Raw genomic sequence first — 24,494 nt, 5'->3', positions numbered from 1 at the left:
TCTTTTAGCAAGTCCTGTAGCATGCTTATTACAATAATGGAAATTACTCCTGAAATGCCGTCAATGGTGGAGTATAAATGGCTGTGTGAGAATGAGTTAATCTGCTACCTTTGTTAAATGTTTTTCCATGTGTGGGACGCCTTGGTAATTAGCACACTTTCCCCTGATCTGCAGATACTGTCATCATTCCTATATGTGATTGATATCTCTACCTTCACAGGTTTGGAACCTGACACTGACACCAATAAACAGATTAAAGTCACTGATACGAATTTCAGAAGAGACTCCAGAAATTTTAGATGGAACTGCCTGTATGTCAGGGTGCAACATTGATGGCTGGGCTCTTTTTCCCCAGGGCTGAGATTGATGAGAGAGAGGCTGTTTTCTTGGGTTTGGGCTTAGTTGTTTATTCTTTCCTTATCTATATTACATATATACAGAGTACAAAGAGCTACATAGGCTAAGATAGAAAGGTGCAAAATGGAGAATGAAGAATCTTTACAAGATCTTTTATATGTCTATTTGTCCAATAATCAAATGCCAAGTTATTTTTCTTAGTGACCCAGTGACCCAACACCTGTGTGCTGCACTGTAGATTCTTTCATCCAACCACTTATTATTACCCAAAACCCAAAGAAGAAGAGGATGAAGAAGGAAGGAGAAAGGGCAACACCCTAAATCCTCCATGTGGTCTCTTATTTTCTAATATAGCCTAAACCCTAAATAAACTTAACTTTCTCACCCAGTGACTTAAAAAAACTCTAACCTACACACTCACATTTCCAGTTTCTCTACTTAACTTTAAAAGCTGTCTCCACAGTGTTATGCTAAACTCAGTGCTCTCTTGGGTGTCAGAGCCAGGCACCACAGATAAGGGCCTATTTTCTGTACCTCTGACCCCAACACCTGTGTTTCACTTTGTGCCATTGCCTCTTGTTCTGTTGCCACTGAAAGCAGCCTGGCTCCATGTTTTTTACCCCCTTTAGGTATCTGTGCACACCGATGAGATCTCCCTGAGATCTGCTGCTGCTTTTTTATTTCATCTATACAGTAATATCACTGTATACTGTTCAGTTGTATGTTCACTCTCATAAGCTATGATATAGAGTGTATGTTTCCATACTGTGACCAAACTAAGTAGTTTAGCAGAGTGTGAAGTAAGATGATATTACAATATTTTTGTATATATATATTCCTGAAAGCTGTTAAAAACATTATCTTCACTAGGCAGAAGTTTATCATGTTCTGTTATTTCAAAGAATTTTAATTTTATCTATAGTATGTCTACTAATATAATTTAAGATGTCAGTATCTTATTTTAAGATACAACCAAAAGGTATTTTCCATGGATTCTGAGCCGTTAAAAGATCAGTCCATTGCTTTCTGTTTTCTGTTTTGTAGGTAGTTAATATACAAAGCTTCATCTTGTATTCATAAGCATAATCTAGAATTTAACTAGATATCCAGATACCACTGTGAGCTATAGCATAAAATGAACTGCCCCAAAGAACACAGGTGAGAATTATTGCAATCAGGATGGAAATAAAAGTTTAGAAAACAAAAAATCATCCTGAGTTTAATAAAAGCAGAGTTACAATCAATGCCTAGTAAATCAGGCCAATACCTCTGCTTTAATAGGGAATGTAGGATCCTCTACCTTCATTTTGTAAATATTTGAATATTGACACCAAATGAAGAACTTATTTAATTTTGACAGCTGATATTTTCTATAGTTTTTGGTCTAAAAGAAAGAATTTTTTTATCTATGTGTGCTTTTCTTCAGACTGAGCTGGATAAGAACACGGTTTTTCAGGGATAAACCACAGCTATTCAGCTCATCTTTTCTGAGACATAGCTACTAAGTCTTTTAACACCAAATGGAGTTCATAATTATCTCATATATTGTTATGAAAGATTTCTTTATATACTGCAGCACCATTCTCAAGAGAAAAAATTGATTTTAAAAGATACAGAAGTTATTTTTTAGTTTCTATTACCTGAAAGACACATTATTTCTAAATCAGAACTATCCAAGGGCAGCTGCCATGTTCTACGATGTATGCTTTGATAACTGTGTATATGACTAGAGTGAGAGAGGAGGAGAGGGTGATAGAATATAATAATATAATATAATATAATAATAATCTATTGGATTATTGTTTTATCTTTAAACAAAAAATATGTTGTCACTACAAAGAACTGTACAGCATGCTCAAGTGTGAATTGTCCTTTTGATGCTTTTCTAATACCTTATTGATAAACTAATTGAATTTGCTTGTCTTGAAGCTATCATAAACTTTTATTCATTGAATTTGGAAAATGTGCTCAGCACTCTATGGGAAAAAATGTGGATTAAAAAATACACAAGTTATTTACTCAATTGCTGAGTAAATTCTGTTTGAGGGAAAGGTTTTTTCATGAGGCAATTCCATTAAGAGAGAGAGATGAAGTGATGGCCTCCATCTTTATAATTTTAAATGAGACAGTTTTTTGTATTCTTTGACAATGCATTCTCTACAGATAACCTCTCTCCTCCCTCTTCCTTCCAAACAAACAATATTGCATTCAACATACTCCACAAACTTTTCAACACCCACCTTTCTAGTCTGTGACTTTGCCTTTTGCCGCATTTAAAGAAGTTTGTTGAGGCAGTTTCTTTGTCCAAAAGCTTGTTCTTACAGTTGTAGCTATGAGAAGAGTTTCCAGGGGGATTCAGACTTCCTAGGCTGCATCCCTTCAAGTCTGATAAGGTTGCCTATTAGTAGTTACATGATATCTGTTAGCAGTGGATGAAGTTGTCAACTGGACATTGCCTTCCCTGAACTTGGAAGGATTTTACTGTCTTCAGCTTTATTCTAGGTAATATAGGTATCTTTTGGGGGAAGAGCTCCATCCTGAATGTGGTAAATTGTATCAGTGGATTTTTCGTCTTCAGTAAGGGAGTAGAGTGAGTGAAGATAAGGTTAGGCTTTCCTTTCCCTTTGAGATACTTCACAACTTGTGTAGGGTATCAAGTGGTTATCAGGAAGGCAAATGGACAGCAGAACTTGGTTGGTGTGTATTGTAATTATATATGTGAATGCAGGATACATATATTTCGCTTCTTGGGATATAATTCTGTATGCATGCACATCTCTTTTTCAACTGACTGAATTCGAATTTTTAAATTAACACCTATTAATGTAACCTGCTGTGTAAGTATTTCAAGTTATCAAAAAAGCTCTATTGTACTGCTAAATTTTAAATCTCAGCAAATAGCAAAAAAAATCTTCTCCAATAGACAGGTAGTTATTTTTTAGCGGAATTATCCATGCAATCAGCTTTTCAACCTATCTAAGAGATTTCTTTATACTAACATCTTTCCATTAGTGCCAGGTGAATACTGTCAATACCCAAAGGCAAATTGTCTCAAACAATAGGCACAGATATGCCTTATTAGCAATTACAACAGAAGAAGTGACATATGTCTTATTTTATTGTTATAATATCATTAAAAAGTACCTATACTTTCTGACTGAGAACACTTATGTCATGAGGGCAATAAAACATGCTTTTTATTCTCCCATTCCAATGTGATTTCCAAGGAAATACATGAGAGACTGGAAAAATGGAAACATTTCGTTGAATAGAACCATCTACATTTTCAAACATTCTATTATGAATAATTGCTGAGGTTGGGATTAAACTGTGAAGTCATTTGAAAATGTGGGAATCTAGTGGTACAGTGTAACAAAAAAATCAGTGTGTGTTATTGCTTAGTTTTTAAAGTGATATGGTTCCGCATCACATTTCCTTCATTGCATCCATGATGCAATTCAACCCAAAGAAGTTTTTATATATCTTTAATGTATTTTTTATGTATGCAACAGTTACAGCTGAGGTAAAATAATATAACTGAGGAACATTTGCAGTTATGAACCCAGTTTTAAGCTGAGTTAGGTCAGTACAGTTTTGAAGTCTTCAGCAGATGAAAGAAGATAATGCCGCTTAAGACAGCGCAAAGTTTCGGTGGACTTTGCGTAGAGACCAAGTGCAGTAAAAAGGTCACTTTTCTCAATGCAGAGCGACTTAAACCAGGTTCTCTCAAGTATTTTACTCCATATTAATTTCAGTTAATTAAGAAACTTTCAATTCCTTGTAATGAATAGCTCCTAGCTGTGAGTGGAAGGTGGCACTTCCTGACTCATTGGTGGACTGGACTATCACTTCTTACTGCTTGAGAAGTACATATTAACTACTTGATTGGCCTGTCAATGGAAATGCTAGAAATACAGTTACTTAGGTATGAAACTTCCTATTCAAAGTACTTGCAGATACTAGAAATGCTAGTCTTTCTCTGACAGAAGATAAAAAAGTGAAGATCCTCTGCATTTTCCATACTGTATCCTGTGTTTTCCCTATCTAAGTGACCTAAGATTTTACTGCCCTTTCCCCTGTTTATTTAGGATAGAGAACTTATACTTTCATATTTCGAGGAAAATGAGGAGGTTAAAAGAAAGCTATAAGCCATTTTTCTCTTTTAATTTTATCACTATTTGCATACATGTCCAAATTTTGGCCTGACTCTTGGGAAACAGATCACTAAGAAATTGTGGGAATTGATAACATGTACTCATGAAACTGAATTATAAAACTGTATGGCTTTGGCCACAGAAAAGTTCCTTCCATAATTCTCTGCCTGTGAATATCAGCCCTGACTCCTAGCACCTCCAGTTTTCATGTCTTGGGCTACATACAAACCGAGGCTGACACTTAAATTTGGACTTAGTAAAATTAATTTCACTTGAAGTACACACTTTCAATAAAAATAGAAGGCTGTAATAACAGTTGGTGCAATAATTATGGCATAAACCAAGTGCTTTTACTTACATCTGTGTGCAGATACTCAGCTCAGTGTAACTGACTGAAACCTAATGGAGCCTCAACAGAGGGATATATTTTCTGTGTGGGAAACTTTCTGGGGGCATATAGTGTATGCACTATCACGTCATCCATACATTTTCTTTTGCTGTGGTGGCTATGCAACAGGCCAGGCATGCTCTGCACTTTAGCCATTTCTTGAGTCTGGTATTTACAATTATTTTCTTTTCTTTATAGCTCTTTATAATTTTCAAATGTTTACATGATGAACTACCATGCAGCTAATAGGTAAAATGAGATGCTGCAAGAACAACTTTGAAAAGAGAGCTTCTTTGTAGGACCAAAATCCTATAACTCCTTTTTGATGCTTCAGGGAATCAACAATCAAACAATATTGCTTTTCCTGTTTGCTTAAACTTATAAAAATGCAGTCAATTTATGGTAAGACAAAGAAAATATGGACATTCCAGCTTTGGGGAAGAAAATGAATTTTGAGATCCTTTTACAATTCAAGCTGGTGCTGTTTACATGATTTAGATTGCAAGTAAATTTTATATTTGAAAGGGTGCCATAATTAAGGTATTATAAAGAAATTCTGTCTTCTGCACAGCAGAGCCTATTTGTTTGGCCTTTATCAGGCACACAGTATAATCAGTATAATATAATAGCATTGTAAAATAGATCATGTAATCTGGCTGCATGTAAACTCAAGACAACATTGCTTATGCTCTGAAGCCCACTATCTGTCCAAAAAGGAGAGGAAAGCTGGTATTATTCTAGATGGAGTCCTTTTCATTGTCTGCTTTGCTCACTTCAGCTGCCCAAGTGCTCAGCCCCTTACAATGAACTTACAAAATCCTTGCAGCACTTACAGAGTAGCTTTGGAATACCATCAGCACAAGTCTGGCTGAAACACTAATATTTCTTGCAAACAGCTGTAATGCAAATAAACTGATTAAGAATGTGTTAGGATTAGTGACTCTTGTGTTGCCTTCTGGATCACAGGCTTAGTGATGAGTGGATCAGCAGCAAGTATATTCCAACTCTGATCCCAGCAATAGCATCCTTGATCACAGTCCTAGACTGATAAACTTTTCTAACAACCTTTGCTTGTCTTCAAAGATTTTTCATTAGATGTTTTGGTAGCATGGGAAGTAAGAATGACAGAAGGTCGTTTGGTAACTGATATGACTTACGTGGATCTCAGCACTTCAATTAACATTGTTATTGTACAAATCAAATGAAGATGATCTCCTCAGCCACAAAAACAACCACGATGTAGACAATGCCTGAGATTTATACAATGCTGAAATGAGAAGAAAATGACTCAAAACACTGGGCTCTTTTGAACACATCATTCGTCAATTCACTAGTCAGATTGTATTCAATCTAGATGAAAGGAATCAATGGTACATTTAATTAAAAGGGTTATTGCTTTTGTAAGAGGACTTGCAGAAGGAATTGCAGTTCTCAAAAGGTGGTTTCAAAGTGTTCTTCATAGGGCACATCATACCTCTTTTATACCAAAGTCGCACAAATGAAGGCATTTCCTTTAAATGTGTGTAACTGCATATTTGTGCAGCTAAGTGACTTGGTTTTTAGAAGTGCTGGGTGCTGACTTATTTTTAAGTTTACGGTAAGCTTAAGGTCTTTACTTCACTGCCTGTGTAAAGTAGCCCATTTATATGAGTGCCTAAATATAGATCTTGGTGCTTGACTTTAGGCTGCCAAACTTAACAATTTTGGCTTTGATAAATTTAACAGACTTTCCAAGCTGAAAGCATGGCAGTAAACTTTGCTTTGCTAGACAAAAATTGACTGCATTACAGCAACATAATGTATATCCTTTGCACCCATTCGACAAATTCTAAGTGCTGTGAAAAAAATAACAGCAGAAATGGGAGAGTGAATTCTGAAACTGAACTCTAGGCTTAAGCAAACCCCGACATTTTTATGTTTCTTTTACCACACTGACCATTCTACTGAAAAATGTTTTGATAGACTATCAAGTAGAAATTTTTCATATACTTATGTATATGTACCTCAAAAGCATAATAATCAGAGACAAGCATGTAGTCGAACACATAGCTTTATAAACTATATTCTTGCCAATTTTATCAGTCTTTGTACCTGGTAGGTTACTCAATGTTAAAAATTCAAACCAAAAATTCAAGACTAGAACTACAGCTGTTGTAAATCCATGTGCCACACGCACTTCAAAGAAGAGAATATGCTGATATAATCCAGCTGAGCCCTTGGCCTCTAGACATGAGTTTACATTCAGCACTGAGAGTGAGATCTACAGGTGGTATAAGTCAAGGCAAGTCAAATGCAAGTTAGTAGAGCAGCACTGATTTGTGGCAGCTGAGGAGCAAGAAGTAGATTATAATGACAAAGATGTTTCTCATTACCTTTCTTAAGCACCTTCTTATATTAAACAGGCAAACAAATCCACATACTTAAGTAGAACAGTATAGATTGGCAGCTTCTGCTTTAGTGATGGTTTCTTTGGCATTACTGTATGGCAGTGATTCTACAGTTGTAGGTGAGAGAGCTGGCTCTGTTGAAGAAAATGTTTTTTTGTAGTGTAGAGCAAAGTGTAGGAGCAGTGCAAACTTGTTTAATCCTGAAGGAAGAAGAGTGGTAGAATTTCTTCCTATGACATAGATGCAAGAAGCTTCTAGAGGGACATTGTTGATGTTTTTTGTTGGTGAGGAATTACTTTCAGTTTCGAAAGTACTGGATTTCTGACTGATGTAAATTAGGGTCAATCTGTTGAAAATTAAAGTGTTCTGAGATTCAAGTTCACTGTAAAGTTGATTTCAAATGTGCTTGTTCTAGTGCTTTATATGAAGCTCATGTAAAGATGAAGAATATAGTCTTAAAAGGAATAGAATAACTACAGGGATGTAGGAAAAAGGGACTTAAAAATTTGGATTAGACTTTTTTCTTTTATAATGAAGAATCAAACTGGGTGCTTTAATATGTGACTATTTTAGTAGTCTAGATTAAAGTCCAGGATTTATATCTCTGTATAGGGGGAATAGCTCTGAGGCTAGTGAACAAGGTAAACTGTGAAAAGCTACATAGCTTTCTGGGAAGGGGAATAATGTGGGAAATGAAATGTGATTTAGTTGTGGATAATTTATATGTAGATTGACCTTTGATTTGCACTTTGAAAGTACAATACTGATAGGTGTGTTTGCAGGTCACTGTGCTTGGAAAACTGTGAGCAGTTGTGCTGTGAGGTATTCAGGAGAACAGCATGTTGGATCAGAGGGACAGTTTCCAAGGCATAGAGCCCTGAACCTGCTTTGAGAAATGTTTTCAGCTTTTATTAAAGATTGTGACAGTGGAGAATGTGTGAAAAAGCTTCTATTTGCAAGCTACTGAAAAAATACAATTTAAAAGTATGCTGAAAAATGTGGGATCTTTGCTGCTGACTGTCGTCGTTTTAAAGCAGTAACTAAAAAAACTAGGAAACTTATTTCTTGCTGTGAGATGTGGATTAGAACATGAGCAAAACAGACTTAAAAGGAATAAAGAAAGTTTATTAACAAAACTTCAAGAATAAGAACACCAGAATAAACCTTCCAGAAAACCCTTTTTTCCCCCACTACCCAACCATTATTTTGTTTACATGACAACATAGAGACAACAAACTTTGGAACTTTGGTGTTTAAACAGTCCCCAATTCCTGTTAGAATCTTTTCATCAGTCTCTGTAGAGAAACAGAAGTCTTCTTCTGCTAATGTATGGAGTTTCTCACAAGAAAACTATTTCTGTTACAGCTTTCTATTTTTCTCATGCCAGGTGCCCGGAAATCCTGTCATCAGTTCACTCCTCCCATTTCACATCACTCTGAGGTGTGTATGGGTCAAATGAGTCTAGGGATGTCATTTTTAAGGATGAGTTATTCAAAGGCAAAAGTTTTCTTCATTTGTCTCTGTGAGCTTCTTGGAAACAGAAGTTTTTTCTTTGCCTCTACAGCGGCCCCAAATCTTCAACTATTACTTCTCCCCCCTCTGTTACAGCACCTCTCTGTATCACAATTACTCTACCTTTTGCTCAAAATCCACACTTTGAATGCTCCATTCCTCTCAATATACTCTGTCATGAATTAAAGGAGTTTTTTTCCGAACACTATTGTCCATCTCCATAGCTTTAACAGAAAAATATTTCAGCTTATAAAGCATTTCCTTATTCTCTCTTCCCCATCTAAAACTCAACTCTTTTCTTCACAGTCTTTGATGGTTTTTATGATGTCTTTTTCATGCTGATTCTCTCTCTTTCTCTCTCTCTGGGAAAAAGGAGTAATCTGTAATTTACTACGTGTCTCATCCATGTAGTAAAAGAACTGAAGTCTTGGAAAGGCTGCAGATGTTCATGGTTTCAGTCAGCAGCAGAAACTACAAACTAACCCAGGCCGGCCAGCTCTGTTTCTCCCACCCTGCCCTCTGCGGCCTTGTCCAGCCTGGAAAGGGGAGGGGGGAGGCCGAGGCAGAGCCTTGTTACCTTGTCAGAAGCCGGAAACCCAAAGAGCACAAGAGAGCTCTGGATTTACATTTTAAGGTGGTGTTCACAAGTTGCTCTCACTTCTGAATGGTTAAAACCTCCGCCAATTCTCAGAAATGACCAATAATTGCTCAGGAGAAAAGACTCCCATCAGCCACCAGCAGATTCAACTTCCTTAGCTCCCAAAGCTATTTTAGAGGTAAAGTCACCCTATGACACTGACTTATCTGTTTATTGCAAATAAGTGCATGAGGGAGTATTCAAGGAATTTCCACAGCTGTATGCTCCAGCCCTGCAAGCAGGGTAGTACCTGCTGCCAGTGCACAGCCCACGGTGAGCCTGAGCGCTGGAAGGCTTGGTAAAGCACAGGAGGCCTCTCACAAGCAGGAGAGTGTTTGCTCTTCCTGATCAATGGCCTCACATTAGTTTTTAAAAAATGTTGAATATGAAGTTTGGATCTGGCCTGAAAACAGCATTTTTTAGTATGAGACCAAGGCACAAAGGGTATGTGATTCTGCACACATTTTTTTTTTTTGTACTTTATATACAAAATCCCAGGTGCTGGGACTTGGTTTGCTTGAAAGGCTTTATTCCTTATACTTCAATACAAACACTTGGTGTAGTGGCTACAAATGTTCACATATTTGCTCTTTGTTCAGGCTGATGGCTGCTGCATTTATAGCCTAAGTGATCAAGTGACTGCCTGTTAAGCCCAAATCAATGCACAAGTGTTTATTTATTTGATGCAGATGAAGAATTTCAGGAAAGATTTGAGAGACTTTAAAAATCTGGCTTTGGGGTAAGTGTTAAAGAGGTTTGATTCTTTTGTAAATATAAAACTTTTTTCATATACTTGTGCAATTTGGGTGGCATTGCTGTTCAAAATCCATTTGATTCTCTGAGTGGTAGAACCCATTGCACAGAGAGAAGGCTGGTCATGCCTCCTGCTACCAGGAAAAGCCACAACCATTCAGAGAGTAATTTGAAGAAACTAAAGTTTCTTCATTAGTATTAATTTTAGTAAATTAAAAGTTAGTATTAATTTTTTGACTTGGAAAGAACTTGACTTCTTTACATGCTTGATGGGGAAGGAAGCAAAACAGCATCTCTGCTCTGTTTTGCTCTAGGCAGTTGTTCTTTCTCACGCTTTTGGGGAACATCTTTACTTATTTGTCTTTTCATTCTCTCTCAGATGGGGGGGCCTTAAATTTAACCTCTTCTGTTTGTTATGGGTCAGTAGTTGTTAAATCTGACAGCTAGGAATGAAGTCTTAGTTCCAATAATTGATAATTTCTAGAGAGAAGATATGCACTGTTGATTCAACTATTTATTTATGTTGCATACAAGCACCAAATTTGTCTAATGTAGCTATTTTTTTTTCTCTTTATAAAGTGTTTCAGTGTGGATAAGCTGTTCATTGAACTCTTTTGAATTAACTGTATATTGCAGGTCCTACCTATGATTGCTAACTGTTGTTTTTTTTTTCCCCAAGAATTCATCTTCTCCATCTCTTTTGATCTAAACCAGTGTAACTTGCTTTACAATCAGTTTTCAGTGGAACCACAGATGAGGGTAAGCTGGTTTACCCTTTGTAAAGTGATCCTCTTTTCTGTAATTGTCAGCCTCAAGTGAGATGAATATTCTATTTTTGTTGATCTCTAAAAGGCCTCAAATTATTTGGTACCAGCAAGGACAAATAAATGTGCTGGGGACAGGAATAGCAAAAGCTCCTTTCCTGAGTAACAGTCTGAGAAGAAATCATAATTGACATATCATCATTCTAGGTCATAGAAAACCAGAAGAAAGTCTGTTCTTTGCCATCTGTGTCACTTAATACAAATCTCAACAAAACAGAAAATCAAACTCAATAACCTACAGCAACAAAGGAGTAACACAGTGTCCATTAAATGCTGATTTACTTTAAAACAAGCAAAAACACAGCAGTGCCTTATCACAGATGCACAACAATTTGTAGACTACTGGATTTCTACCAAGGAAAAAATGTTTCAACTAAAGGTGCCCTGAGTCAATCTGAATCTTGGTTATCTTGCTGATAGTGTACTGATATAGATTAAATATTGAGTAGTTTCTTCCCATTCTGCCTGAACTGTTCTTTTTGGATACTTGAGAAAACAAAAATTCTGTGATGGGGAAACAATTTTTTAAGTCTCTAAGATGACCTGTCAAGTTTAAGCTATCAACTAATGACATTTTTAAATGTCACTGATTTGAGAAATAAACCATTCCCCCCAAATTCTCAAGTTTGTCAAGATTTGTGAGATAAAAAGATGAAAAGCTTTGAGCTTCTCTGAGTTAATATGACCCATTTCTTGTCTTTAGCATGAGTAGCTTTTCTGGTTTTGTAGGAGCTGATGGTCACTTACAGTGGGAAGAGCAGGTATCCTTGGTTAAGTAGTTTAAAATATTTGTAAGGAATTGCTGTATATTAATTCTGGATCACAGGCCTAGCTGTTCTTGTGTCTTAGTACGTGGCAAGTACAAAATAACTTTGTTTTGCTTGCGCTAAACCACAGTACCTTTCATGAGCTGGGGAGATAGATAGGAACAGGTAGGTATACTGACTCAATTGATATAAAGCAATTTAAGATTCCAGAACTTGATTCAACACATACACAGCAAGACTCGTGTTTTAATATAGAAATGCTGGTTGTTAGGAAGAAGGGGAAGGGATTTCCTCATCATTTTAGAATAACACACCATGTGGGGTGAATTTTCAAGGCTGTATTAATGCACAGCAGCTCTGCTCTTCCACTTTAACACCAGACAGACTGAGTTGTGCAGAGCAGGGAAGGGTGAGGTCAAGGGATGAGGACAAAAGTCCTCCCACTTCTCTTTTCTGAAACCAGAGCTGTGACAACTTTCCGTCTTTTCTTAAGTTCTTGGAGCATTTGGACACTTGGGATTTTCACCCATGTTGTTAGAACTATCTCAGCATTTATGTCAGAGCCTGCCCTTTGGGGCTCCAATCCTTGTGGGCAATCTGGAAGCTTTTCTGAAGACCTGCAAATTTGAGAGTAATTCTGTTGTGTTACTTATTTACCTACTTCAATTTAAAAAAAAAAGAAAAGACAAATGAGATTAAAATCCAACTGTTCAACCAGTTTACAATTGAATGAATTCATTGAGGGGTCAGTAATGTGTTACACATGATTTTCTAGTCACAAGTCTCATGTTAATTGCTTAGTCAAACTGTCTGAAAATTCTCACTGCCTGACCTGTTCATTATGTCAATCTCTCAAACTGATTCCCACCTGCTTATGGGTTCCAAGAGTGCTCATTTATTGCTTTTCTGATTGCACACTTTGTTTTGCTGGGACTTAATTTCTACTGGGTCTCTTTAAATAGATCCACAAAGAATGTGCATCTCAATGTGTGGTGTAAAAATCTTAAATAGAAACCCTGAAAATCTTGGGGCTTAGTCCCAGTTTGACATTATTCAAGACATATTTTTACTGTACAGGAAGTAATTAGACTTTATTGTGGATCTAAAACAGTTTTTTGGGTTTTTTTTGAAGTGGGAGTATAAATATTTGACTTAGAAGTTGCCAGATGGGAAGGGAGATTTATCTTTTTTCCTGCTTCAATCTTTCACTCAATAAGTAATATAATGATTTTATCTTTATGCTTCTATAGTAATGATTAATGAAGGCTGTTATGGCTGGATGAAAGGTGGATTTGCTAAAGTGTCTTTGAATCCAAAACTATATAAGACTGATTAAAAACAAAAAACCCAACAAAATCCAAAAACCCCTAAAATTTTTTGAACTGTCTGCTGATGAGCTACTCTGTTTTTTATGAGCCATACCAGATGAGCATTTCTAGAATTTCTAGATTACCACCTTTTAAATTACATCTCTCTTCTTCTAAAAGTACAACTGTAAAGTTGGAAAAACAAAATTAAATCAATTAAGTTGGGTTAAAATGTGTAATGAGATTTTTACTGGGGCCAAAGTATAAAACCATCCAGGTATTTTCTGTAGAGATTTTGATGTATTCTGTATGTGTGTTGTGGAGTGGTTATTTTATCTGCTTAGGGTTTGTATTTTCCCCTTTTTCTTAAATCTAAAAGATTTGGCTCCGCTTTTTCATTCTACCATGGGTGTTCCTATTAATAGAAAATCTCAAGCAATATGTTGGCTCCAATAATCTGTAGTGTATCTGTCTTTTAAAGCTTTAATTTATATTCATTTCCTACAATTATCATGCTGTAAACTCTCCATACAAGACACCAATTTTGATTGCATTCACCTTACACTGAGCAGGATGATAGGAAATTGTGCATCACACTAGTCATTCAAGGTACAGCTGCCTGCCAGTCTGTTAATCAAGATTCAGCCTCCCTGTAGCTTCATAATTTAAAAGCAGGCATTAGAAGCATTTCATCCCTGTTTCTAGTCGTTAAGACTGCTGAACCAGCAAATCCAACTGGCTGAGAAAGACGGATCATGTTCCTTAAAATATTGTCACCTGCTATCTGGGTATTGGATGGTTGTACATCACATTGAATCAACCACTGTACCTTTGAGAGTGTAGTGACCTCCAGTTAGAGATATTTTCTTTGCAATTGCTTGTACTAAGTGACAAGTGCCTGCTTTAAATGGTGGATGTTTGTACCACCCAGCTCTTAGTCTCAAATAGCATGAAAAATTACTGAATTTTGCTTTCTTTTTTTTTTTTTTCCCTTTAATAGAAAAGAGTTATTTTGTAATTGCTTTCCATTGTTAGAGGACCACAGAATCCTTTTCTGAAATACTGATGGTGCTATTTGTGTGGCTCTTCAGCAATACCATATCAAGCTGCCCAGCTTCAATGAGCTGTCAGTGCCCTTTGGGATTTGGCAGAGAAGTGACTGCTTTTGGCTAATGGGCTGAGGAGATGGCTTTCAGATTCCCTAGTCATCTCCTTGCTAGATCTGCTTCCTTAGTTGTGGTATAAATGCAAGATGAAATTGGCATTCCCCAAGCAGATTCAGTAATGAATTGTAGCAGCATACATGTTTGTAAACTGCTGTTAGTGAATTTACAGTTGGAGAAAATGGAGGCCTGGATAAACTTGTGATTTTCTGTGGTTATTCATGAAATAAATTACAGTCAGGAGGCAAAAACAAGTCTTTTATAGGACTGTATACAAAATCTGTAAATGAAGGCTGGTGGCCCATGTAATATCCTAAGGAATTAAAAGTGAATAATTTAAGAAATACCTCTAGTAAACACAGCATATTTTTTTCCAACATTGTCTGCTTTGATTCAATTAAGGAATTAATGTCTCTCATTAAGGAGTCATAATATTTGGCACATTTTGTAAAACATGTCATAGCCATTGTTTCTATATAGCTTAACAAGTGCAAAATTTACTTATTTAAAATACGTTTCCTTGTAATATATCCCTGGGCATCCTGAACATAGCTAGAAGAAGATACAGAGACCCAATGAGGGAAGAAACCACCTGGAGATCTGACATAGAAATTTTGTCTCTATACATTTGTAACTCTGATACTTGACCATAGAATTAATTTATTTAATTTTAAGCAATGAGTTTATATATATGCTTGTGAATTTCAGATAAATCAGCACTGCAGAGGGTAGGACTCGGAGCAACAGAACCAAATTAGGATCAAAATCACGCTCTGCTGGGTGTTACACAAATGCATAGACACTGTAGCTGGTCCACAGATTTTGCAGTCTACATGATGCAGATCACATTTGCTGGTAATAAACAGCAGGAGGGCAGGAGGGAAAGGGAAAAGAAATAAATGAGGAAACTGAGCACCATTGTGTATTTGATGGTGAGGTTCATTAACTGAAAACAAATAGCTCGTTTGAACAGTGTGAGTGCCATGCTTGTGAACTTTATGGAGAATGACTCCAAGAGTATTGAAGAGCAGTGAGACGATGCACTGGGTGTCTGTGAAACATAGCCTGCCCACAATCATCTTGAGTTTTCATCACAGTCCATAGGCACCCTACCTAAAGCTCAGAATGCTCAACAAGATGACTTCCAGGAATCTCAGTGATGTTTTCCTTAAGTTCTGGCTGAGACGGACATCTGGAGCAGTTATTCTATTTATAGAAGTAGATCTTATAGGAATAAAAACAGAAGGATCAGTATGTGTGTGGTGTTATCAAAGCTGTAATGAGTTGTACTGTGCAAGGATGGCAAAATACATGCATGTGTGCATTTAGCATGTGATTTTGGCATCTGTTTCATGTTTCAGCATTTCTGTTATGGTATTTAATTTTTAAAAGGTTTCTCCGCATCTTTATGTGATTCATGAATTCAGAGGCCTGCTGGGAGGTTTTAATTTGTTTTTAAAGGGTTTTAAAAAATGAGAGTTGGACTAAATATGAGAGTATTAGCTGCCTTTTTATTATTATTATAAGGTCTGTAAAATCTTTTTAATGGATGTGAAAAGACAAGTGGTATTGCTAATAATGCACAGCTATTACTGCATCACAGCGAGCGGTTGACCATAAGGAAAAAAAATCTCAGTACTCTTAGTGCCAAAGTAGGTGGAATGACTTGTGCTTTACAGCATCTAGACACGTGCAATCACTTGGGACTTGTCTAACTTCATGAATTTTCTCACATCTGTCAGATGAATCGGGAATCCAAACGCCAAAATATGTCATTCATATCCACCATGTGTGTCTTTGAATGATTCATGTTTCTCTTGCAAAATCACTGTGTAGTTGCTGAAGTAGAGAGACAAATTCTTTTTCTAAGGTTGCCTCAGTAGGGAAACTCATCTAACATGGCAGGGTTATTCTTATACTAATAATAGTAATAATTCTATTACTATTGTTAGTATAATAATATTCCTACTCATATTATAGCAGTTAGCCATTTCTACTTGTGGGGCATGGCACATCTGATTCTACCCCAAGTATAACACAGGCCTGCAGAGGAAGGACCTATGAAAACTGAGTGGCATTGGGTGACATGAAAGGATATTTGGGTGAGGCCATTGAAAGTGCAACCTTTTCAACTTGTTAGTAGCTGTTGTGACAATGCACTTCAAGGGGAGATGTAGAGGACTGTAATGGGGTACTGTTCAGATGTTTTCAGAAGACAGATGTTTCACACAACACAGGAAAATGCACAAGAGTGCTTCTTTTCATATTTAACAGCTCATCTTTACTTATTGTAATCACATTACTCATACCTGTTGCATGCTCTTAATCCTCCTGAATCCTCCACATAATCCTAATGTTTAAGAGATTGGGACTTTCAGTGAGGGCCTATTCATTTTCACTGGAGTACAGCTCTAAAATGCTCATGTAAAGGCTTAAAACACTATTATTTCTTGTTGTACAGCCTGCCTATTCTCCATTAAAATGTCACCTACTGCTCCTTGGTGTTCTCTTAGAACTTAAATTTCATCAACCAGTGAGATTAGTAAGTCAATATTTCTTATATTCTATACAACCCATTGCCAAGTCTATATAACAATGTTCTTAAGGGAAATACTTATGTTAGGGAAAGGATAATAATACTAATATTTCAGATAGGCCATGGTTAGTGATAGTAGCCACTAGACAGTGTCTGTTTGCCAACATAATTTTCAGTAGTTCCTTACTGAATATTCTTTAGTTGCACTGTAATCAGCAGGGACTGGTTTGTATTAAACACCTGGTACCTCTAGTGGTGTCAGCTGCATTTAGTGTAATATAGTGAACTGTGAGTGAATTTATAAATTCCCCAGAGGACATCTGATCAGTCAGGCAGGTGCACAGTGAAATTTGGTGAATGTTTTCAAAAGAAGCTAAGACAGAGGCGGGTTTTTTTTGGTCATTTGTCTTTTGTCTCAGAACCCTACATTTTCTGTGGCTATTTTCTATGGTGTGAGGTCTAGTACCCAGTTTGGGGCTGATCAAGGAGTGCAGACAGGAGAGTGGGTGGGGATTAGGGGAGAAAAATGTTGTCTGAAAGCATGGTTGCTCTTCCATCACCCAACCCTGAACAGGGACACACCCTGTGCAGTTTTCTGGCAAACTATGATTCAGAGATCAAGCAGTTAAACCTGATTTTTGAAAGCCAGATATCTCAAACAGCAACATATATCACTGTCCTCTTTTGAACACGTAGGCCATAGGTCTGGCTTATGTTTGGTGAGATGTTTCCCTGAGCCCTTAATTCTGAGCAACATAATTTCACACCTAGACCTTGTTTTCCCATTTCCCCATCCAGATGATAATTCCAGCAGCTGGACAGTCTCTATAGTTTTCCCCTCATGAATATTCATGCCTATTCATTTAAATATTCCCAGTGCTTTCATAGAAACAGAAATCTTAATATAGTTCTGAAAGAATTTTAACAATGTCCAATGGAAACTTGCTCTGCTGAAGAGAAAGTCTTTCCATTTCTTGTTTAGATGATTTTGGGAAGTAGCTCAGGAATGACAGAAAAGTTCTGCAGTTCAGCCAATGGAATGGAAGTCTGCACGTGAGCCTGCTGAGAACAGCTTCATTGCACGTTATCTAAACCTCACTGTGTTGTAAATTATTAGGAACAAACAATCTAACATGTGGACTTCATGGAATCTGGCTTTCTTGTGCATCAGGTGGCATAAAAAACCCTAAACACCAGCTTTGGAGGTCACGAACTGATTAAAATCTCCCTGGTACATAGATAGAGAGGAAGCAAATTGAACAAAAATCCTCCTAAGAAAACCTTCTCAAGTGTGAACTATTTGTCAAGTTTAGAAAGGTGAGATAAGAAGTACAGGAGCTAGTTTCTATATCTGTCTGACTGTCTATCTGCAAAACTGCCTTTAAGTACAACCTTGCACTTCTACCCTGTAAATTCTGAATAACAGCACTGTCTACCTCAGTAGGGTATTAAAAAAGTATTGCCTGCCAGAAGATGCCATCCCTTAGGGTGTGCTGTATGTGATGCAGAAGCCCTGATGAGCCAGACAGTGGCATAGCTTTTGGATTTAAATTGGAGTCCCATCTGGAAATTACTTCCTGCATTAAGTTAATCAGACACAACTGAGTGGAGCTGAACTCTGGCATTGCTTAGAGGTTGGGGCTCTGTCTGGCCGGAAACAGGTGGGGGCCATCTACTCAGAAGATGGACAACGTGTTCTGATCATATTGTTTCCCTTAATTTTTACAGGTTTTTTTTTTTTTTCTTTTTTGTGGGAGCTTAGGATTTCAGCCTGACTATCTCTGAAAAACAGACGTGGACTCCAGTCGAGTTGTGTACTGTTTAAGCTTAGAAAATGTGTGCTTTTTGCTTGATTGCACAGGCTTTCATTCTGCTGTGACCTCCTCAAAGCAAAGTGCATGGCATCTTTTCTATAATTTTTTTATTAACCCAGACATAAAAAAACCCACGTCTCACGTTCCAAACAAAAAATCAAAATTGCAAAAAGTAAAATTTCTCAATTTTAAAATAGATGGTGAAGGATATACCCTGAATTTCAGTAATATCAGACTGAAAAGCTAGCTCTCTGACTTAATTTTTAAATTAAGTAGTACAAGGATGAAACCAGAAATGCTCTGAGATGTCCCCCAGAAGTTGAGCAGGCTTCACAGTTTTCTGCATTTCATTGCATACAGTTATTTTGTTAGTTAGTTGTTGTTTGTTTTGTTCTGTTTGTTTTTCCCCAGCTTTTTCTATGAAAGTATGTTCCCTTCCAGGAGATAAAGTTGTATTCTAGAGCCAAACCTTTAGTCATCTTTACTGGATGTATTAAGCTTAACCTTTACTGCTTGCGTGACCTACATTATGCTTTCCACAGTGCATGTCATCTTGTCACTGAGACAGTAGTTAAGTTTTCAAAGTGGCTTGAATTGAAGTAATTTTTGCTAACACTGAACATAATGGATGTTAGATTTTTAATGGAGCAGGAATGCTTCTGACCAGATGAAATTCCACCCAGATAACATCTGTCAATCTGATGTACCTCAAAGAGGGAAATAAGTAAGCAAGATCTCTTACGGATGCTGTTGAACAAAAAGATACCTCTTCCACCAGTCTCATGGAGATTTTATTCAAATTCAAAAAAGTGGAATTTCTACCACACATAGCAAGCAGTGAGAGTCTTCTTATCCTTCAGACTTAGTCACTAATGGATTTCTCAGACAGAACCATTTTTTGAATACCAGCAGAAAGGTTGTTTCCTTACAAATACCAAAACAAATACAGTATGGATTCAGTTTGACTCTTGCTGGTAGTTGTTGCCAGCTGGGGAGCTGTTTCAGCAACATAACATGATTGCATGACAGTAATGTAGAAGAGGTCCAGTTGTCCTGCTGCAGTCTTGGCAAATGTCTCCCTGACTGTAGCCAAGTTTTTCCTGACATCTCTGCCTTGTGAATTGCTTCATGTTGTTTCTTTCTGTCAAATCTCATTTCCTTCCCATCCTATTTCTCAGGCAAGTTAGGCCCAGATACATGGTTGGAATTTCTTCAACAATAAGTGCATGATTTGGGAGACTAATAACTAATTCTGAGACCTTCTCCAAGGACCATCCTGATCATTTTGTTGGAATCATCTTGCACTCTGTGAATATCCAGGTGCTGCCTGTCTGTTGGTTATGCTGTGCATGTGTGAGTTAGAGTGTCAGTGAGAATAAACTTTAGAAGCTCCTTGCTGAAGGTGGTGCTGTCACCTGCTGTCTTCCAGCTGGGTCTGTCAGTTTGTTGCGTGAGACGTTTGTTCTACTTCGGTCTAGCTGACATCCAGACAGGTTGAGACTAACCCCATGCTGTATGGTGTATCTTCTCTGCCTCCAAACAGTCTTGTATTTTTTCACTTGTTCTTTGTGAATCTGGTTCATTTCTCAGAAACAGATTAGAGACCAATCAGACCAAGCTAGACAAGCTTAAGGTCAGCTTCTCTCGGGGAAGCAGTGACAAGCAATGGGTGCGCTAGAGGCAGTAGCATCTTTGTGTCTCAGAGCCATGCCAAGCAGAGCATAAACAGTCTTGTTCAAATGTACAAGGTAGAGGAAAAACTTCACACTCAGTCTGTGCTAAGCCAGGCACAAGTAATAGGGCTTTCAGGCCCCACATTTATGTTTAGATGAGGAATCAAACTAGTAAGGTGCCTAGCAGATGTCAGACTTGCATAGATTTTTTTTTTTCAAAATAAATTCAGTTGCCAGGAAGTCAGGAATAATTTTTATTTCTTTCTTTAGCTTATATCACTTATGACTTAGATGGTTTTCTTTTATAATGTTTTATTATACTTTCAGGACAGTTAAAAGAAAAATAATTACAAGCACATTAAAAGTTGTTACTCAATTAGTCATACTGTCATATCACTAAATAGAATATGCAATACACCCAAAAAGGCATGTTAAAATGTCCGAAGTTATATGAATTATTAACTTTGTAAAGCAAACATTTAAGAATTCGAAAATTTGGGAATTCACCTCACCTGTCTTCGTTCATGCCCATGTTGTGCTTGTGTTAAAATGAAAGAGAAATAGAACTAGGTTGTCTAAAGCTTAGTTTTCTCTGTATTCAGTGTATTTTTTCAGGTTTTTGATGTATTCTGATATGCAGTGAATGAGCAAAATATTACCCCACACTGGAGCCTGTGTGCCTGAAATGCAGAGAGGATGAGATCATTATTGATGGAGATTCATGGAGATTATTGATGGTGTGACTTGTCCATATGCACCTGCACATACCCACTCTGTATGTGCAGCTCCAGTGGCTATTCACAGAGGGTTCTCAAATGGGCCCTACGCTGTGGAAAAGTAAGAAATGCATCTGTTTGGAGAACAACATGATGTAGAATGGCTGTGTCAGAGGCAAGAGCAGAGGCTGGTGAAGGAGCTCTCATCTCAGTCAGCGGTGCAGCCATTTGGTGTCTTTCCACAGCTCGCTGTCTCCTCTGTCCCACACCTTCCAATTTCTGCACCAGACGTGTGGGGTCCTTCCCACACTCTGAAATCTCTGTTCACTCCCTGTGCCCCAACGCATTGTTCCTAGTATTGAAGATGGTAAAGATACCATGGGAATATGTTGAGATCAAGAATTAAAGATTTTCCTGTGATTTGCATATACATCTGTATATTTGAATATATCTATTTGTATATAAGAACAAGGATGGGGCATTTAAGACTGTTGTTGACTTGCTGGGCTTTGTGGATCTGGCAAATGCTGGGTATGCAGGCTTTCAGGTAGGTGAGACTTACTCCCCTCTGCATACTTTTTGTAGAATTTCCTTTTTTTGTGGCACACTCTAATTTAGCATATCAATAATTATAATTGGATAGAATAATTCTCAGTTGTGTTCACTAGTAGTTTTATGCACAAAATTTAAAGTTGTGCACAGTATTTTTTTAGAAGGGCAAAAATATTATTCTCAGAGACAGAAACTAGGAAAAAATATTTTAACTATTTTTTTTGTTTAAATGCATAATCCTTAGAAATGGAAAGAGCTAAATCCTAAAACTAGGAAATGAGACTGGATAGAACATTCATTTTAATCATTGAGATGAAGGAGGAGGAGAAAGACAGTTCATCTATTAAAAATAATTTTCATTTTCTGAAGTATCCTACGCTAATTATTCTTGGACAAAATCTTAGTGCTAAAATGCAAATGAGTGCAAAGAAATTTAAAGCCTTTCCATAAATGAATTTTGGTTGATGCTGAATCCCCTGAGGATCAGAGATTTTTATTCTCGTTATAGCTTCTATTTTTGCTTTTATTTAGGGGCTGTCTTTCCAGGGTACTTCTTGCCAAATTTCTGCCAGGGTTGCGTTGTATAGATTGCATGGTGTAATAGTTTCACATTTTGTAATGTAAAAATAATGGTTTGAAAGACCTTCATGATTTTTAAGAACTTAAAAGGTTCAGCTCAAAAATTTGTCTTCCCCCACTTCCCTGCCCAGATGCTTCTATCTACTCCATTAGGTGCTCTTAACAGGAAGGTAATTATGTGCATCTCTGCAGGATCCACTGGACTGAAGTTTGAGGAATGAGTATTGGCAACAGTTTCTGCTCTCTTTCCTTTGAAAGGAAAGCTCATCCCTGGTTTTACAGCTGTTGCCAGGTTTTAAAATCCAGGTATTATAAACAGATTTTTCTTATTTATGTATTTTTTTGAGAAGAAATCCAGATTTCTGGGATGATCATTTTGTCCTAGATGATGTGATCTCAGCATTAGTAAGGAAATAGATCTGCTGTCAAAGCCTTTGAGAGGGTGAATAAGGGGGAGTCTTTTTCAGCATATCCCAGCATGCTGTCTCTGGCATTGCTTGCATCTGGGTTCAGGTTATTCAAGGAGTGTGAATAAGGGTTCCTACATGATCGCTACAGAGGAGACCATGAACTTACACTTTTTTCAGCCAAGAAAGATTCATTCCCAAGGGTCTGCATTCACTTGCAGTAGAGCACTCTGAAAATTCTGAACTAAGTTGAATTATGTTTCAAAACGCTTCCCATTCAAGGAAGCAATCTGGTCATTCTAGGACTGGAAAAGTTAGAAGAATGTATTAAAAACTCTCTATTGGTTTAAGTGAACACTGGATCTCAGCCTCTATTTAGAGAAACTCTTCATTAATATAGTAGTCTGCTGGGATCATTAATGGCCATCAATGCAATGTCTCTTTCTGAACTATGTAATGTCTTCAGCCAAATCCTAGGATACAGACCATGTTTTCTAATATGGAAGTTAGAAAGCTCTGTTGGAGCTGAGCTGTCAGGAACACTCAGTTATTTCCTTGCTGTTCAAGAATAGTTTCATGCTTTCCAAACAGAACAGTGATTAATGAGAATTTTATTAAAAGCGTTAATGGAGTAAACTTTTCTTTGTACAACTCTTTGAAGGCTGCGTCTGACCTATGAACTGCACAAATACAAGGACAGTCTTTTACATGGTTCCTTTAAAGCTTATTGTGAAACATTTCAAGTCCAGAAAACATAGTCCAGAAGCCTGAATATTTTCATGTTTAAAATTTCATTCAGACCCTTTACTGTGAATATTTTCCATTGTGACCACTTAGGGGCTGTTCTTAATATCCCAGGGTTAGTTTTAAACTAATTGGTTTTGCTTGCAATTTGTGCACACAGAGCAAGATGGAGGAGGAAGGATCATTACTTTTTCGTTAGTAAAGTTAGGTGGTGATGGGTGCAATATTTGGTAAGAGCATTCTTAATCTGCAGATTCAAATGTGCAATCATGTTCATTTTTCACAACACCCCCTTCTCATCACTTTTGCAGTTTTTCATGTAGGTGGAGTTTTAGGTAACAGGTGAAAAGGTTGTAACATAAAATGTAAAAGTTAAGATTAAGCTGTGTAAGGTATGAAGCAGAGTGCATGTATTAGCACAAGCATAGAAGACTGGGAGTCTACAGACAGACAGACCCAAGTTCCAAATCAGGGAGGAACTAAGCCAAAGCTTTCGCTAAATTTACCTCATTGAGATCTTGCCTAAATTTTTGGCTTGTTCTGCTTCATGTTCACTCAGAAATTTAGACGTTGGTCTAGAAGAAATAAAAATATTAGATGGAACCTGAATAATGCCTTGTCTTGTCATGGGTTGTGTTTAAATCAGATTTAGGATTCTCAGCCTCTCTCAGGAGATCCTTTTTATCTCATGAATATCCTTTAGTTGTAAATAATATTGAGCTCAAAACAGCAAGGCTCTAAAAGCTATTCATGAAAGAGTTCGATGCAGGTATTTTAACAAGTATGTCACCTTATTGCTGTCCTGTATGCATAATGCACTTTGACTGAAATATATCAATATAAATATTGATATTTACTCTTCAGCTGTACTGTTATTAGTACATATTGGTATTTATGTTATTGGTGTTAACATTAATTTTCTGTATTAAAATTCTGAGCTGCAGATTTTACTACATAAGATTCTCAAAAAGAAAATCTTAAAAATTGTCTGCAAGAGATGACTTTGACTGAGTTATAGTGTTGTGTTATGAAAGATGTGAATTTAAACCTTTCACCTTCCTCACGTATTTTTGTTTTCCATGGTTCAAGGGCTTTGACCTTTGAAGTATCCTCAAGTGAAGAAGCAAAAAGAAAATAACTCCACAGTTTTTTGGAGTTTTTTTTTTTGGGGGGTGGTGGGGGTGGAGAAGTGGCTAGGCAGGGTGTGTGTGTGTGTCCATGAGG

At 37.1% G+C, this 24,494-nt stretch overlaps 2 long non-coding RNA genes across 4 annotated transcripts in view; both read left to right on the top strand.

Annotated features, from left to right (window-relative positions):
- Nucleotides 1-24,494, top strand: part of LOC111923470 (uncharacterized) — a 282,819-nt gene that overhangs the window by 53,116 nt on the left and 205,209 nt on the right. The gene's annotated exons all lie outside the window — the stretch shown is intronic.
- On the top strand, nt 9,335-15,149 carry LOC111923948 (uncharacterized). Of its 2 annotated transcripts, none has more exons than XR_015276746.1 (4): nt 9,335-9,574; nt 10,035-10,174; nt 10,868-10,947; nt 14,958-15,149. It is a non-coding gene; the product is annotated as an uncharacterized LOC111923948 (long non-coding RNA). The 2 variants fall into 2 exon arrangements; XR_002861356.2 differs by having other exon boundaries at nt 9,538-9,879.

Source organism: Cyanistes caeruleus, chromosome 1 (assembly GCF_971803275.1).
Source record: "Cyanistes caeruleus chromosome 1, bCyaCae1.hap1.1, whole genome shotgun sequence".
In the NCBI taxonomy this organism is placed as follows: Eukaryota; Metazoa; Chordata; class Aves; order Passeriformes; family Paridae; genus Cyanistes; species Cyanistes caeruleus.
Note: the sequence above shows the minus strand (reverse complement) of the source record. Positions and strands in the feature narration are given on the sequence as shown.